Below are 17,832 nucleotides of genomic sequence, written 5' to 3' on the forward strand. Positions count from 1 at the left end.
TTGACACAAAAAAATAACCGAGTCAAGAAAGGGCGGATGATCTTGCAACACTGCACGCATATTCGTTGGCCATGGCAACGCATTTCTCATGGCATAAAGCACTAACTGTTATCACGAAATGAAACAAGCACACGTAACTCATGCGTATAGGCCGCATTCAAAGCAAATGCAACAATTGGAAAAGCACAATATAACCGGCTCACGCTGATCATCCGCAATACCATAGGTGTATTCGCCGTGAATTTTTTTTCTTTCTCTCTTCTGTTAATGATTTCTGACGCACGCCCTAACAATAAACTGAGCTGCTTACGAGCGGCGAATTCAAAAATAAAACGAAGCCAATAATAAATGCAGTGCGCTGGAGCCATGACGTCAATCACATTCGCTCTCACGTGCAAGTGCGTGTGTCAAAAAATGAGGCTGTCAAAGGAAGCACACCAATACTACTGCCTGCCACTGGGGTTGAATTGAAGTAAAAAGAAAGTGTGCGTCGGCCGGGAATCGAACCCGGGCCACCCGCGTGGCAGGCGAGTATTCTACCACTGAACCACCGACGCCCGACATACGTACGTTTTCGGCCACAAGAATGCACTCTGCACAGCTCGCTCACCCGGTTAACCGCCGACATCCTTTGGACGTAGGTGCCTTCTAGATAGCCGAAGCTGTGCAAGCAGCACGACCATTCCCTCCTTCGATGAGTGCCAAGGAATCCGGGTTTTCCAGCCACCTTTATAGCGGACGGAAATTCAGACATTCAAGTGGAGGAAACGAGTCATCTAGGGCACCTCGACATGCATAGCGTAAATGAATGGGGGTTTTAAATGTGGCATGGCTTATTTCATAAGAGTTTCCGGGGCACCAGTAGCTTTCACGCTTGCTGTTTGCTCTAGCGCGTAAACTGGGAGAATTGTGCGAATAAAACGGAAAAATAAAACCGAAACACAGGTGAAACAAGTGCTAAAAAAACTGCAGTAGACCTCGCCGTCGTGAGCGGATGGCACAAAAGTCTTAGAGCATCATAGGGTGGCTCATTGATAGTGGTAGCTAAATCAATGTTTGGAGCCTCCGCCATCAGCCGCTGTTCTTGAATTCCATAATGAGTGCAAGCGCAGTCGGCTACATTTGAACAGCGCCGACATGCGACGATGAGGATGTGGTGTCGATAAGCGCCACAAATCGCGGTCAACTGCGCCTTTCCGCTCTTCACGACCATTTTTTTTTCTCTTAGCCGTCCTTGAAAGCATTCCCGCTGCAGAACGAACGACTGAGCGATGATGAAGACGACATACAACGCACAACGTGAGAGGCTACGCGTTTGTTTATTTTTTTTTATTTGTTTATTTGTCATTATTACCCTCAGAACCAAAGGCATTTCGAGGGGGGGGGGGGGCGGTAGGTATAAACGATTGCAAAGAGAACAAAAACAAAACTCTTCCTGGTTTGTCTTCGTCGTTTGTTCTTGCCGTGTCGCTGAGGCTGTTAAGAAACATTTGATTTCTGTGCTTTTCCTGCTTCCTAAGTATGTACCTCTTTCAATTCTCTGGCCTGGCCTGATGTCAATAAACGAAAAATGGCTCTCTCCATGTACAAATAATTTCTTCTATTAGGTGCGCACCGAGACACCGCCCGTTGAAATGTGGCTTTGGGAAATGCCATTTGTGCATCATCGACAAGACATTGCCTCTGGGATATTTCAGAAATCATTAAGTATTCCATCATCAATTGTAAAGACCCAATACTGTTCTGGAGTATTGTAGAGCGCAGACTGAAAAGGTCAATTAATTTAACTGCTCGTAATGTACCATATGTTACCGATCTGCACTATGTTGGTGAGCCCCTAGATGCGTTTTGTTATTGTACTACACAGCTTATGGAAAACTCACATGATGGACAGGCATTGTCAGTTTGGCGTGCCAAAAAATCCAATTTCAGCCCAATGATTGTTCATCTCACAGCGACATCATACCGGAGCGGCATTCTCCCATGAAGATGTTCTCAGCCTGACCTCCATTCTAGTGCTTTGTTGACACGGTCTGTTTTGATCTCAACTGAATTCATATTGCTTCTTGAACACACTACGAATACCTTATGTACACAGAACACTTTTTCGCTGCAATAAATACCATATTTGAAGAATAAAATATGGTGTTTACTGGGTAGTCAATGAAATGGAGGCAAAGAGGTCGGCAAAAAAGTTTGATATCTCGCATGCAACTCTGCACTCTGGAAGGCAAGGAGGAGGAGAAATAGGGTCGTCATGTGTTACATTGAGATGAATAGAACGACCAGAGTAACTGCACGCACGTTTGATCGCATCATAACTTCGAGTCGAGGCCCTGTGTCACATGAAAAACGTGAAAACACCGGAGCAAACTTTTAGTCCTTGGCGCGCATATACTGGGAAAATCACTACACAGTCTCGGGTAAGTCACAAGTGGAACAATCCGGGGCGTCCGCTTGACCAATGAATTCAAAGTACTTTCTCGTGAAAACGACGTCTAAACGAAGTCTCTGCATCAAGTATGCATGAGGCTGCGGAATTCTACACGTTACCCAAAATTTCATATCCAGATCAGGACTTTTCAGGTGGATATTCCTTGTGTCTGGCTAGGCCCAGCATCTCGGCGACTCTGAAGTTCGAGAGAAGGCAAGTGGTATCCGGTGTACCGAAAGGCACAAGTGTACAAAGGCAATTGCTGAGAGCACTCTTTGCTTCAGCATCGGCCCTCTCATTTCCATCGAGGCCACAGTATCTAGGGATGTACTGACATATTTGGTGATCTTTTTCTTGAGCAAATGAAGGGATTTCAGTGACCTTTATTGCCACAGACTGGTATGCGCTGTGACGCAGAAACACTTCTAATATTTGTAGTCCACGTTTGGACTCCGTGAATATACACCACCTTTGACGTTGTTCCCCGCAGGTGTGCCGAATCGCTTTCCTAAGAGTCACAATTTCAGCAGCGATTGATGTTGAAATATAGATTGAATTTGAGAGTTATTTGCAGAGTGTGCATCACCACAGCTGCTGCCGATGCCATTGGTGACACTGATCCGTCACGGTATACATGAAGGACCTCTGATGTTCGGACCGGTGTTACGCTGATGACAGCGGAGTGCACTTGAAAAACTGCTGTCCGGTCGCACAATCGGAATCTTCGTCAGTGGATAACAACGGTATCGGGTAAGCAAGCGTAAATATCCGCGATGTGTTTCAAGTGTAATATACATAGATATGGGGCAGGCACGTGCTTCCTCAATCGTGCATTTGTTGGCGGTGCTCAGCAGCAATCCAAGGCATGTGTTGAGCGCCTGCGCTTGAACGGTTTCTAAAGACCGCAAGCAAGAAATACCCACATTATATACAGTATTGGGAGGCTGTACAGGATGTAGCCTACGAACAAAGTCTGGCATGGTTTTAGTCAACAGCGCTCCGTTGGACCCTGTTTGTTGCCTGCTACGAAGCGAAGAACATGGCAAAAACGTCAGTTTTTTTCTTTAGCGTATTCATTTTCCTCGACCAACACAGACCACGGTCAGTGATGATGCCCAAGAATCATGGGGTTGGATACAGTGTATATCGGCTCCGTGTAGTGTTATCGGGTAGGGGAAAACAAATTTGTGCGTGAATGCGACCTTAGCACACTGACGGGAAGCAGTGAGAAGCGAGGCCGATTCGTTTGTTTCGCCGCCAGTTGGAATCACGCTTGGGGCAGAAGAATTTTTCTGCTGCATACTATTTAAACCGAAAGTTTCAGAATGTTTCGGGTAAGTCCGTCCTCATTTTCGGTGTCACGTTCTCGTTCCATTCTCTATCAGGCTCCGATGATGCTCGCCTTATACCTATATAGACAATGGTAGCTGAAAGTGTTTCATTCTAAATATGTCCGGTCCTCGCTATTGCGTGTACGGCTTTTTAAGCAGCATTTACATCACGCAATGTCAATCAGCTGCTTATGCCAACCTTCTCCAATTTATCGAACACTTCAATCCAAACCCTAACGTCATGTGGTACACAGTGACCAATATGAAGTTATATGAGAGTGAACAAACACCCATATGCCGTGCCGCAGCAGCACATTCAGCATGATGAGACCAGCGCAGAAGTGAAGATTAGCCATAAAAAGGAGGTTATGCGCTTCCCTCGCCAGCCGCTTTAAATGGGTGAAAGAATACTGAACAGGACAATCCCATTTTTTTCCCCAAATACTTAAAAAGAGAAGCAAAGTCTCATCAATACGACAAGGACTAGCTGCATGTTTGGACAAAGCAGTCTTGATATCTCTATTTTGAGTGAGGAGCGAAACAAAAAAATAATTTAGGAGGACCTAACTTAACGTTGTTCTCGCATTATCCCTTGATTCACAGTCCCTCAATGCTGTCAGCCGCCATCCATTTGTTCGAACACGCATGCGCATGAACGAAGCTCTGCCAGCAGGACGGAGATTTCTGAGCATATCCGGATACACGCTGGTCCGTGGTCCCTCATTCCGGCCGACGCATCCTTTTCTCCCGGCGAAGTTGTACCACACAACGTAGCCCTACTTGACAGTCCCAGTGGTACGATGTGCGTTATCCGTGTCCACTGCTAATGGGAGCGACCTTCGCAAATGTCTCTATGCGCTGCCTGCGTCTTGCGGATGATGGCCTTGGTTGCCTATCCGCCATAATATTGCACACAACAAAAAACTTATTCGCGTGAATATTTTAGAATGCTTTGCATAGCTGATACCTGTAAGGTACGCATTAACGGTAGTGTGGCCTCGTGTCCACTCCCATTTTTCATTGCAGTAGAACAGTTAAATGCCAACCAGTTATACCTCTCTTATACTGCAATAAAGACGAGAAACTTATTGACTGAATGACAATTTTAGGCGACACCGGGTGAATAGATGACGTGTAAAATTCTGGGGGGCACTTTGTTGACCTAAAGTGCGGTGAGGTGAAAGCCTTAAGCGTGGTGTTGCTGCTTGTGTGACTGATGTGTGGTTAAGATGTTAAGCTTCGCCTCTAAGAGAGGGTTGCAGCCTTCGGGCTACGGCCGCTTATCTGTTTTTTCAGCCAGCATCCGCTTCGGCGGACGCGGTTGTTGCGACGCGCGTCTTTATTCTCTCTGTTTTTCTCTTTCTTCTTATCTTTCAACCCTCTTCTTTCTGCACTTGGCAGCGGTGGTGGCTCGGCTTGAGCCAGTCGGCACGCCGGCCCCGTGCACGCCGGCCACCGTGCCGAACAGCGGAATAGCTTACAGAGTTAGGCCTACTGGCTCTCTCTTGAAGGCTGCAATGCCTGGCTGGATTCCAGAAGGTAAGTATGTGACATTTCAGGAGCCAATGATCCAAAGAGAAATATACGTGTATTTCCGACGCGTACCGTGCGTAGCGGTCACAATATTTATGTTGTAGTTTGTTGATTAAAGCCCTCTCCATAAAATTGTACGTTTAAATCATACAGATTTTATAATATCAGTGAACAAAGAAGGAGTGTCCCCACAGTCCTGCTAAGCTCTTAAAAGAATGAATGGAACGTCAAATGTATATATATGTTTATGAAATTATATCAATATTCACAACTACATCCAATCCACTGTCGTAGAAAGCCTACACAAATTACGAACACAGAAGCTGCACCCAGCTCTCTCCGTGGCTCGTCCGGGCTGCTCGCATGTGCCTTGAAAGCCGAGCAGCTCCTTTAAAGCTGGGCAGGCTGCGCAAGTGAGAAAGAAATGGAGGATGGTGAGCAAACAAGCTTGGCTGAAATAATGGACTCAAAAATCATTTTCAAGGCAGGAAATTGCAGATAAGTGGTAATCGAGGCTGCAGTATAAGATAGGGCGACGCACGGAAGAATAGTTTTCTTCCCAGCTAGGAACCCTCGAAAATCCCAGCTGTACCAGATTACGCAGATGCTCCGCAGGAATGAGCGTGTCAACTTTTTTACATTTTAGTGTTACTTTTACCAGAACTCATCGTCGTCATTTGATATTTGTTGAGTGAAGAAGGCCTTGCTTGGAGCCGCAAAAATGAGTCAAGCTTTCAAGAAGATGATGAGATTCAGCACAAGAATATTAGTGCACTACATAACAAGCTCTACCCGTCAAAACTTTATGGAACGCGACTCTGGCGAAAAAAAAATAATTTCTGCGCGTCCAAGGCATAATGCGGCCGACTGCAATGAGGGCGTACCTTATAATGGAAGAAACGCCCTTAAGAACAGGGCTACCCATAAAAACAAGGATGAATTAAGAGGACTATAGGGACACAAATCTTCCCTATTAATCGAAAGAGCGAAATTCTGATAAAAATACTTTCAAAGACGCAGACGTCTACTGACGCTGCGGCTATAGTTTCTTTTGTACATTTGTCGTTCTTTGCCCCCCTTACTCAATGCCCTTCTGGGCCCTGTAAGGTATTGTGAATAAATAAATAAATAAATTTTCATCCTGGATAGGAACGTTTATTCGCTTCATCGTATGCATGTTCGAAATGCAATAGAGTTTTTCAAACAGGTAGCCTCACGCAGAATAAACAAACCTTATCCAGATTAAGTGACCAAACAGCATAGAGATGGGAAGAATCACCATAAAAAAAATTAAAACCATAAAAACTTTATAGATCACGCGTTTAATTCACCAGACAAGCTCAATCATACAAGAGAACGGGGCCTGTCCCCGAGAACGACATATACAGGGTGTTTCACCTAAGATTTTCTGCAATTTTTAAAAATAAGCTATTTGAATTAGATGCGCGCTTTTTCTGGCATAGCATTGTCAGTGGTGTAGTGCATCATAATGCAGCTAAGACGTGCTACCTAGCAGGCTTGTTAACCAATATTTAAAAGTTAACTTTTAAACCATTACCGTAGGGCTCCTTAATTATTGAGAGGCATGTAGCCCACCATAAGTAATTTCCATATCTGTTTTTAGAATTTCGAGAACGCGATTATCCTCGGCGCTGTGGCCTAACAAATTTTGGCTATTTCGACGAGTTAGGTTCACTGGAGAGGTTGGTTTGCCTGCAAGCTTCTCAAACCGCATGTATTTTCGCGCGATGTAGGCGAAATTTGTTGGGCCGCAGCGCCAAGGATAATCGCGTTCTCGAAATTCTAAAAACGGATATGGACATTACTTACGGTGGGCTGCATGACTATCAATAATTAAGGAGCCCAACGGTAACAGTTTAAAAGTTAACTATTAAATATTGGTTGACAAGTCTGCTAGTTAGCACGTCTTAGCTGCCTTATGATGTACTACACCACTGACAATGCTATGCCAGAAAAAGCGCGCATCTAATTCAAATAGCTTATTTCAAAAAATTGCAGAAAGTCTTAGGTGAAACACCCTGTATGCTGCAGCGTTGGCTCCTTAGGGCTCAACGAAAAACTGTGAAGGGCAACCGACGGGGCGATCCAGAGTCGTGATGGTGATGATAGTGCAAGGGGCCGTGCGTATCAGTCCAGGCCAGGGCCATAAGCAATTAAAGTTGCCAAGCCGCTTATGTGGAACCGAAAAATTGTGAAGCTTGTCGCGCCGTTTGCTTTTCTAGTTGAGAAACCCACCAGTGTACGCCAAGAGGGGCGAACGACACCGATAAACGCGCTCGACACCATCGGTGCTCTTCGGGTTGAGCAGGATGGAGCTGGCCAACTGACCGCGCTGCACTGGTTTCGGCTGCACACGCTCCACATGTTTCGGCGTCGGCTGCACAGCACTCGCTATCAATCACAGCAGAGCTTTTCTAAGCGTGCTTACTTCCCGCATGAATGTTCGCTATTATTGTTATTTATTCTTGAGTAATTTAAATGCCTTATATGTGTGCTTCTGAGTCTGTGTTCTTCTGGTGTTGACTGGGAGCTGCTGCCATGCGTTAGAATAATTTTTGAGTCATGGATGACTCGGCGATTATGCAGAAAGTGTTGCATGATCTCCTGGAGAATTAGCCCTGTCCTCCTCCCTCCATCGTCGTAACCTTCGCCACATGCAGAAGGTAGAGGAATTCAGCAAGGCCGCATTGAGGAGGCCCGTGGATCGGATTGCGCGTCCATCAATCATCTAGTTTCTAAGTGTCCAAGCTTCATTAGGTACGAATGAAGGGACAAGTGCGGTGCGTTATCTGTTCGCCTGCGTGGTTCTTTTACCTGTGCATTGAACCTTAATAAAACGTCACCTCGTTTCATCATTGTAAACCCTTTTCATCTCAAGTGGTATGTGGCAATAAATTCAGAAGTGAAGCATCAACCTTCCCTCAATTTGCGACAGTGGAGTCCCGTATGACGGTATGACGGCGGTGATCATAATCCTGTGTACAGACTGCGGGATTCGCTCACTGGAGCACTGTATTAAACTTAGCATGACAAGAATGATAGAAAAATGGCCAGTAAGGAAGAGCACTTGGAACTCCCTGCATAAGCGGTTCTGTCCGCATGCACGGTTGAGTAGAAAAAAGTGGACGTTCTGAACCGTGAACGAAGGGCGTAGCAATGCGCGTACCAGGCTGAGGGATAAACGAACCAATGCAAGGAACTAAAATGTGTTGTTCTTACAGTACCAAAACAGGGGAACGGAGCAACAAAAAAAAAAGCTAGCAGACAACAGTAACTAGCCGACAACAAGACGCCGTCCGTCATTCGTCCGTGAATCAGGGATTTATCAATGGAATACAGTTAGTTGTGTCGTGAGAGCAAAACCATGGCTGCCAGCATAGAGGATTTGGAAGGTGGCTTTGTTGAAAAAGCGCGAACGAATTTTTATTCAAATTTTCAGCGAATTTCAGTGCGCAGATGAATCTGATACTGACGCGAAAGCCTTAAGTGCCCCGTTCACAAAAAAATCCGCTGTCGGCGTCGTTAGCTTCGGAGTTGTCAGCGTAAAATAACGGGAACGGGTCTGGAAGGTGGTCCCCACTGCGTAACCTCGGAGGCAGGCGAGCACCTAGGTATTGTGATCTTGCCGCGTCATGTCAACCTGCCCAACGTATAGTGAGAAAACTGTGGACCGTGACAGGTGGCAGCAATTTAATGATTGCTCGCTCGGAGGAGCCACAAGGCGCACCGCTGAGAGCACCTGCCGCAGGAGGACCACAACTGCACCACTGCGCCAAAAGGGGCATGAGGACTGCCAGGGATCTATGACTGCGAATAAAAGAAGGATCTTCGGCATATATGGAAATTAGCCGATTAAGCTCTCCCCTCATACCCTTAGGACAAAGCTTAAGTGTCCCCTTCAACTTTTTGGCTGCGACAATCAAAACGCCCCGACTATGCACTGGGCTTGTTTATTTGAAATATCCACACCCTGTTAGGGACGCTTTGATGAGATTTTGAGGAGAAATATAGAAGTTGGTCTATATCGACAGGGCACCGCGTGCAAATCACTATGAGGCCACACGCATCGAAAACGGAGTTTTATAAGTGACTGAAACTAAATACGGGTGTTCCCATTATTGGCCGATTTCGCAGCTCAACTGCATGTGGTGAGAGCAATTTTGGGCGCGTATCCCCGAAGCGAAGCTCCATCTCCATTCACCTCAAAACGGCGGCAACCAGTTCTTTTGGTTAGACGTCACGTGTTTAGTTCGACTGACGGAAAGATTTTATATAGCGTTTTCTCACATATAAATTCGGCTCTTTGGCAGACAAATGTCGAAATAGCCAGGAAAGGCCGGAGAATCTTTATTTATTGAGAACGAAATTTGGTTAGAGTGATGCTCAATTTAATTTTGGTTTGGTGAGGTTTATTGCGGTTTAACGCCCCAAAGCAACTCAGGCTATGAGGGACGCCGTAGTGAAGGGCCCTGGAAATTTCGACCAACTGGGACTCATTAACGTGCACTGACATCGCACAGTACACGAGCCTCTAGATTTTAGCCTCTACAGAAATTAGGCCGCCGTGGCCGGGATCGAAACCTCGTATTTAGGGCCAGCAGCCGAGCGCCGTAACCACTGAGCCACCGCGGCGGATCGTTCAATGTCATGTTAAAGTACCACACCAGCGGTTGCATTTCGGCGAACTCTAGAAAATAGTTCGCCGCTGCTAGTTGCTGCTAGTGTTCATAAGTTCACCAGGGAAGGTCGGACGCTTAGGTGAAGAACTCAAATATATTCTCCCAGTACCTTAGCGGCCTTCTTATTATGCGGTTGAGCGCTTTTCCTTGGGGAGTGAAGAGTGCGAGAGGGAATGCTGCTCGCTCCTTGAATCAAGTTAACGCAAAACCAGGCTTGTTTGTACAGACACCGCAAGAGTGTAGAGCCTCGGCTTCCACGTGCACTTCGTGGGTAACTTTTCTGGAGATTATACACGAACCAAGACAAGAAGAACAGTGCTCTTGTCTTCGGGGTATCACTTACGGAGTGAGTCGGAAGGAGCAGCAGCAAAGCCGCGGCCGAAAGGCTGCTACCACAATCGGCGCTCAGGAGCCCCCCAGGTTGCAGCACATCATTGTCAAGATGGTGGCGACGACCACTCGGGCTTCCACCTGTCGACAAGACCCGCAACCTGTGGAGATGTTTGGAGCGAAAGACAGACCGCTTTCACCTCTGGAACATAGGGACAATGGCTACGTCATTGGCTCCACCTAAGGCGCCGCGAAAAACAACAATACAGCTGCGCACGGCGGCCGGCTTGTCAACGCAAAAGAACCTCGCGCATGAAAAGTTAATTCAAAGTAACGACCTGCTGACTAGAAGCAGGTCCTTAGGATCTTGTCTGTTCTGAGTGAAGTATCATCAGGGAATGCGTACTCCTTCCTCTCTTCTTAATTGTGCTATCCCGTAAAATATTACTATGAGAGCTCAGTCACCTCATTCACAACGATAACAAGAATTGTCCTTGCTGGAAACAATTATTTACCGAAAATATCGGCATACAACAAACCCTCTGGCCGTGCCTTAACGCGGCTCATTTGTATTATCTGGCATTTTGCCAGCTTTGGGCATGCTAGGGGCTAACGGTTTTGACTTTTTCCTGTCTCGAGCTCCCTGCTACCTGGCGTGTCCCCGCACGTCTCAGTAGATCTCCCCTGCGCACATATTTGGTGGAGCCGCTGGGTAACGCCCCAGAACGCCGACTTCGAAGACACCCCGGATTGCAATTCTCAAGGCGAGTACTCAACAGCCATCCACTTTGCCCGCCAAAGTTGCTGTCCGCAGAGTATTTTCTGGACCTTCTGAGGAGCCTTGTACGTGGAGAACTGGAGAAACTTCGCGTGGTCCGTGTTGACATACGGACGTTGTGTAACCACATCCATGTTCACAGCCGGCGCACTATACGATGGCCTACAGCAATGCTCTGATAAGTCCTGTACCAGTCACGCGAGCTCTCTACCCAGTTCTACCCGCAGCTGTACTTACTGTGCCGCAGGAGTCCAGGACCGCCATGAATAAAGCGCACTTCGGCGCAAGACTAACTATCGGCCGCTCTGCTACCACTGCGGGCAGCCCGACCACATCCTCCGCATCTGCTCTACCGCAGTAAGGGATTAAAGGGCAACTGCAGCAATTTTTGAAAATTTCGAGATATTCAAGGATTCAAATTTATATACGCTGTAGGCAATGCATGCCAAGTGTTTTTGCACTAGCACATAAAATAGTGACGTAATCGACGATTTAATTTTGCGCTTCTCCTCACTGCACCGGAGGAGTGCAGGGATATTTAGCGTGGCATCACGGAAGGTATGATTTCAAATTACCGCTATTGTCAGCCACACCCTGCTCTGACTCGTTAAACGCTTCCAAAGAACTCTCGGCAGGGTTTGCCTTCGGTGGCATTATTTTTTTTCCTTCAAAGCAAGCGTTTGTGCGTTAGAAATCTACGGATACCTTCGATGACGTGATCATGCGCTCCGCACTTGGTTTTGTGCGCTGTAGAGAAGCTTGAAAGGAGTCCGGATTTGAATCGGCGATTATTTCACTATCTCAAGTGCTAGCCCAAAAAGAGTTCCCATGCTTTACCTGCAAGTTTCACACATTCGACCGTCTTAAGCTCGTTGATTTCCAAAACCTATGCAGTTTCCCTTTAAGGGAGCTTCAACCTGACGCACCTCGACCACGCTACGGTGAACGGCTGTGGGATATCGAGCTATACCTAGTCTCTAATGTGTAGCCATCGAGCTCGCAGCGACGCCAGGCCCGATCGCCATTTCCAAGGCGGTTCTGTTTGCTGAGGCGCCCATCGTCCTCAGGCCAGTGCTGAAGCACGTCCCCACATAGGGAAAAGTGAGGACGGCGTCCTCCGATGGTCAATAGCCGTCCACCTAACCGGCAGCCTATTGATCCGTCCGAATTTCCGTTCGACGAAGTCGACATGGACTTACTTGGCACATTTCCAGAGTTTTCGCAGGGTAGCCTTTAGACATTGGTCGCTACCGGCTATCTCAGCCGATCCCATGAAACCAAGAAGATTCTCTAAAGTGCTGCTGCTGAAATTGCGACCTTCTTCATTACAGTGCCCCCAGGGTTGTTTTAAAACAGAGAGGAGCTGCGTTCAGTTCGGCACGTATCAAAGAGGTTATGGGACTGAGCGGCACAATTCACCGCAAAATAACCGCTTACTACCCTCAAACGAACGGACTCAGCGAACGGCTCAACAAGACGATCGCCGACATGATTTCAATGTATATCGACGCGAACCACAGGAAAAGCGACAATGTATTCCCTTCCGTCACCTTTGAATATAACGCTGCGCTCCATGAAACGAGGCCCTTCAGTCCGTTTAGTTTAGTGCATGGTCACTAAGCCACAACCATGCTGAAGGCAATGCTGCTTCAAGATCGTGCTAACTGCCTTGTTGCCGGTGCTGAAATATTCGTTGGTCATGGTGAGGCCACTGGACAATTCGATCGATAGCAAACCAGTATCAGCTAGCAAACGATACGCGCGGATATAACCTCCGCCAGATATTCGAGTTACCAGACCGGCGAACAAGTCGGGGGGTGGAGCCAAATCCGCAAGCGAGGGCGCTCTCAAAAGCTTTAAAGTGCGAAGTTCTTCCGCAAGGTACAGTTCGCTCCTCTAGACGGCATATCTCACAAGTTGCCCACGTCGCCACGACTAGGACGTACCAGTCCCGTTAACCCATCATGAAGGTCTACGCCAGGCGCCAGACACTTGCTTCGTCCCTTCTCGTTGTGCCTCCCAATGTTCGGACTCAAATTGCGGCACCTAGTCGGTGCCCTTGAAAGAGCGACAAATGCCACACTAAAAACACTTCTAGTGGCGCCGTAACGCGGCCGAACTGCATTATATGGCTCTTTGCAAGTCTTGGACGTGCTAGGGGCTAGCGGTTTTGTCTTCGTCCGCTCTCGAGCGCCCTGCTGCCTGGCCAGCGTCAGCAACGTCAGCAATTTAAAGACTGCATGAAGGGACCCTTCGGTAATCTTGAGAACAACTATAAAATTTTTGGGGCGCAATCTGACGTCTACAACAATATTGACGTACACCGACAGTGCGTAGTAAATAGAGATTCAATTTATATCTCTGGACCCACATCACTTTTCGCATCGCTAACATTACATTCTTATCTGTGACACAGCTTGATAGCCTCTCGGCATCTTAAGTATCTCTAATTATTGCATATGGAGGACGCTGCCTTCAGCACAAGCCGTCACACCAAGCGGTGAGCTTAAACTATTCCTCTGAGTGCAAAATATGTTCAATGCCCCTGTGTTCACCAAACACTTACTGATACGGAGGAACTAGTGTCGAGAACGAAGCCCGAAAAAATTTATCGTAGCCCGAACGCACTTGCGCTAGAGCTGAATTAAGTTATCCTATCCTGTCTCGTTGCCTTGCCAACGCTTCACACTTACGATGACATCTTGCTCTCCTGCAACTACACTACAACGTGTAACCTGGATAGTAAGCTTAATAGTGCATATCAAGTTGAACCCTGATAAATTCGCACTTTGTCCGAAAGCCTTGGATACAAGGTACGAAATATAAATTTAGAGGAGAATCCGTGTACATCACGATAACTGAGCAGGGAAGACACGGAACCAATGTTACCATGCACGTCGCTCGGGGGAGGGCTGACGGCTCTGCACTGCAGGCTGCCCTCTCGCGCGGCCGGAGTCACCAGCGGCTTCGTCTCCTCGGGTGCTGCTCAGGTGTCGGATTGAGGCGGCGAAGCGCTTGGCAAGCGTGGCGACCGGGGGCTGCCCAGATGGCCACGGGACTAGTGTTGTTCTGGGCCCGCTTCTTCGCAACACACGTTGAAATATGTATCCACTTCGATGGAACCGCGCAGCGGGCCTGTTGGCACGGTCTTCGTGGATGCACATGCCGTGGCATTTCCCTTGAGGGATGGATTCTTCAAGATGGCGTTCATTCGAAGTCTCGCGCTGCTCGAGGCACTGAGAGGAGGGAAACGAAGACCGCGAGCGATTCTTTATCTTCGCGCCGCCTTCGTCTTTTTTTTAGCTTTGCTAAAGAAAGATTTTGGCACTGCTTCGGAGGTGTCAGTGAAAGCGAATAATTTTACTGCGTCAGTTCATTTAACATCCATGTTCGCGGATTGGACGGGAGCGGATGGCAGCGGTCGTATGCTGGAGGTGCAGGGTTCGATCCTCAGTGCCGGCGGGTACCCATCGGGAATACAACAGCTTTTCCCTAGATTGGTGCTCGGCTTCCTTAAGGAGAAAGGCTTAAGAAATGGTGTTTTGACCCCACCTTGTGTAAAAGAAGTATGGCTGTCCCGTGCACGTTGTGCTACAGTGATTTTTTCTTTATATTGCAACATAGCTGAAATGCTTTCGCGGGCTTTATATATATATTGCATGCGTGTCACATTGTTGCCTTTACAGAATATATCTTTTCCTGTATGCAAATAGTGTGACATGAGGGGTCTACGGGGCCAAGGGGAATGCTGAAATAAAACAGGCTCGGTTGGCGAAAGCGGTCCTTCCGATCCGGTCTCGCTGCCCTACGGAGCGTCATGGAACAGTCTGGCGATGTGTATTTTCTGCCTGGAATTGTGCATTAACAATGAGGCCCAAGTGGGTGCCACTCCAGCACCCGTACCCCTTAGCGATTGACAGCTGGAAAAATAACCTCAAATGGCCAGGAGGCGTGCGCTTCAGAAATATACCCGTATACCTATGTTGAACAAGCCTGGCCGGTACAGTGCTCGGCCATGCTACACACAGTATCTTACGCTGCGTAGAAGCAGAAAACTACGCCAATGAGCGCGTTAGCACTTCCGTAAACGGACATATCCCAGGTGGAGTGATGACGATGATGATGATCAACCATAGGATACGGGCGGCATCCACTCAAGAATAGGGCTTAATTGATACCAGTAGGAACCATCGTATTTATCGGGGCTAACGGGAATTTTGGTACCGCGGTTCGGATATCCGTAGTTGCCAGAACCTTTGTTTCTGAGAGGCGTAATTCTAAATTCGCCAGCATTCATAATGATAATATCCTATGATGATGCAAGAACAGCTTCGCCGTGGAAAGCCATGCACATGGTGAAATCTTAGGTTTGTTGACATCCGGAGCGGTTGGCAGTACATTTATATCAAACGGAAAGACGAACGACGAACAAAGGCTCTTGCTAAAAAATGTTAAGTCGTTTGGGTTCCATACGGAAGCCTTGTCACGTCTTTTACTTTCTTCGTCGTCCGCTGTCACTTCAAGTACCTCCTGAATGCAATCGAAAGGGCGACGTATAAAAGCGGAGCCCTTTCGAAAGAATGGTGGAAAAACCTTGTGTGGTGAACGTGTAAAGCCTATTGTAGGTGCCATCGTGTCGTTCGGCTTTTAAATTTTCGAATAGACATATAAATCACATGTTGATTTACTGTGGAAAAGAAGCGTAAAGTACAATGAATTGTTTTCGGGTATAACAGATCGGAAGGTGTCAGTTAACACCCTTTGCAAGTCTCTAACCTGAGCGTAAGATCCCACTTGAGCCGCGCGCAATATCGGGGTTAAACGTAACTCACTCCCCCTCCATGTTGCGAGTCATACCGTGGTGCATGCAGGCGCCAGCTGACGATTCCCTCCTGGGGTCGAGACTGGTACTGCCGGTGGAAATTCAGTGGCGCTGTGGCACTTTTCCAGCTGTCATTTTTATGATGTAATGAAGTTAGCATGAATACTAGAGGAGGGACACTCATATCCCTCGTGTAGTGTCCGCGCTAAATTCTTGAAAACGGCAGCACCAACTACCCCGACAATGTGTTCACCTGAATGACTTTTATCACTTCTATACTACATTAATTCCTCGCTCTTTCAGTGCTTTTGTTGTTTTAGTGAATGGCTTGTTACGTGCAAAATACCTTTACCTATATAATCAACAAACCTTGAGAGGGGCAACCGACATATCCGGCAGCGGATGCGCAGTCAGGGACAAAAGTTTGCCGGATGCGGATGCGCGGAAAAAAAAATTATTGCGGGGACGTCAAGCATAGCAGACCATGGAAATGCATAGGAACATGAGGAAGCGTGCGTGCTACACGTGCTACAAAAACACAACCTGAGTGTCTACTGAGGCTGCGCAGAAATAAATTTTTTCCCAAAAATCCGCATCCCGCAAACTTTTGTCCATGACTACATAATTCATTATGGATGTACGAAGCGGTGCCTTTGCCGGCGTCATCGTCAGCCTCCTACTCCTGCCATAAGGACTCTTCTTCGTCGTCTACCCGTGGCAGTATTTTGTCGATTGTGTTCCTTTCTTTCCATGCCTTTAATTCCTGGTCCTCTTTACTTGAGCCTCGTAATCGCTGTGCATGCACTTCGCTTTGCCGTCGTGTCGAGAAAACCAAGCACAGAGAACAATAGCTCGCGAAAGCCTATGCAAGATCTATACCTGAATTTGGTTGCATTTTGTTCTCTGGTAGCGCCACCTACACGATTCAACCCTTAATCTTGCTCGAAAGGCGTGCTCTACATCTCTGCCTTGGTCTCCCAAAATCAGTTTCAAACGCCCTGCTTTATGACGTTAACGTCATAACGTTTACGCAGAACCCTTTAACACCGATTGGTGTTGATCTCAGTTCTTTGCAGCTGGTTCGTGACACGCCGGCAGCAGTGGACTTCCATTTTGACCACATGTTCTCACCTGATGTGAAACACATGACCGCAAACATTTTATACGGTCTTCTTGATGAGCAGATAGAGGAATTCCCCCATAATGAAGTACTTTCGACTGATGCCTCCGTCAGATGCCAAAAAGCTGCAGTTGATATATTTTCGATAGGATTTGACATCGAGGTATTCTGTCCGCATCCCAGATTATATTCCTATACTCTTTGCGGAATTTTTGATTCTTGGACTGGCCCTGCACAAAATTACATGTTATATGTCATAAGTTATCATCCTCGCTGATCATTTGTGAGCTTTAGACTCCCTTCAAACTTGACAGAAAGATCTTTTGAGACGTTTCCTGCTATTTTATCCCATCCACTTTAAATGAGGTCCGTTTTGCCTGGGTTCCTGGCCATGCAGGTATTCATTAAAACAAGGTGGCTGATTACTTAGCAACGTCGGCTCTTGACGGGTCAGTGACACATCCCGTCCCGAATTTCAGTCTCCCGGCGATTTCCTGGTTTCAACGGTTCCAACGCATATCAGCCCGATTACGCGATCCCTTAATAAATACCACTGATTATCAGCACTCAGCATATAATTGGAACGTCCATTCTTCGGTTAACCTCCCTGCCTTTCCTCTTATTCATCCTCCTCCTCCTATGTGAGGTAACAATGACGCGGTTTCGGCGCAGGATTCCCACTTTAAAATTATATCCGCGCAGATGTGGGTAGTCACCAACAAACCTATGTGACTCATGCGGGGATGTTGAATCTGTAGACCATTTTCTCCTCTACTGTCCAAAG

General features: G+C 47.2%; 1 non-coding gene across 1 annotated transcript; it reads right to left on the reverse strand.

Annotated features, from left to right (window-relative positions):
- Positions 1-486: 486 nt before the first annotated feature.
- Positions 487-557, reverse strand: TRNAG-GCC (transfer RNA glycine (anticodon GCC)). The gene has a single exon. It is a non-coding gene; the product is annotated as a tRNA-Gly (tRNA).
- Between the last annotated feature and the right edge of the window lie 17,275 nt (positions 558-17,832).

This window comes from Amblyomma mixtum, chromosome 3 (genome assembly GCF_055824585.1).
Source record: "Amblyomma mixtum isolate Tamu chromosome 3, ASM5582458v1, whole genome shotgun sequence".
NCBI classification, from domain to species: Eukaryota; Metazoa; Arthropoda; class Arachnida; order Ixodida; family Ixodidae; genus Amblyomma; species Amblyomma mixtum.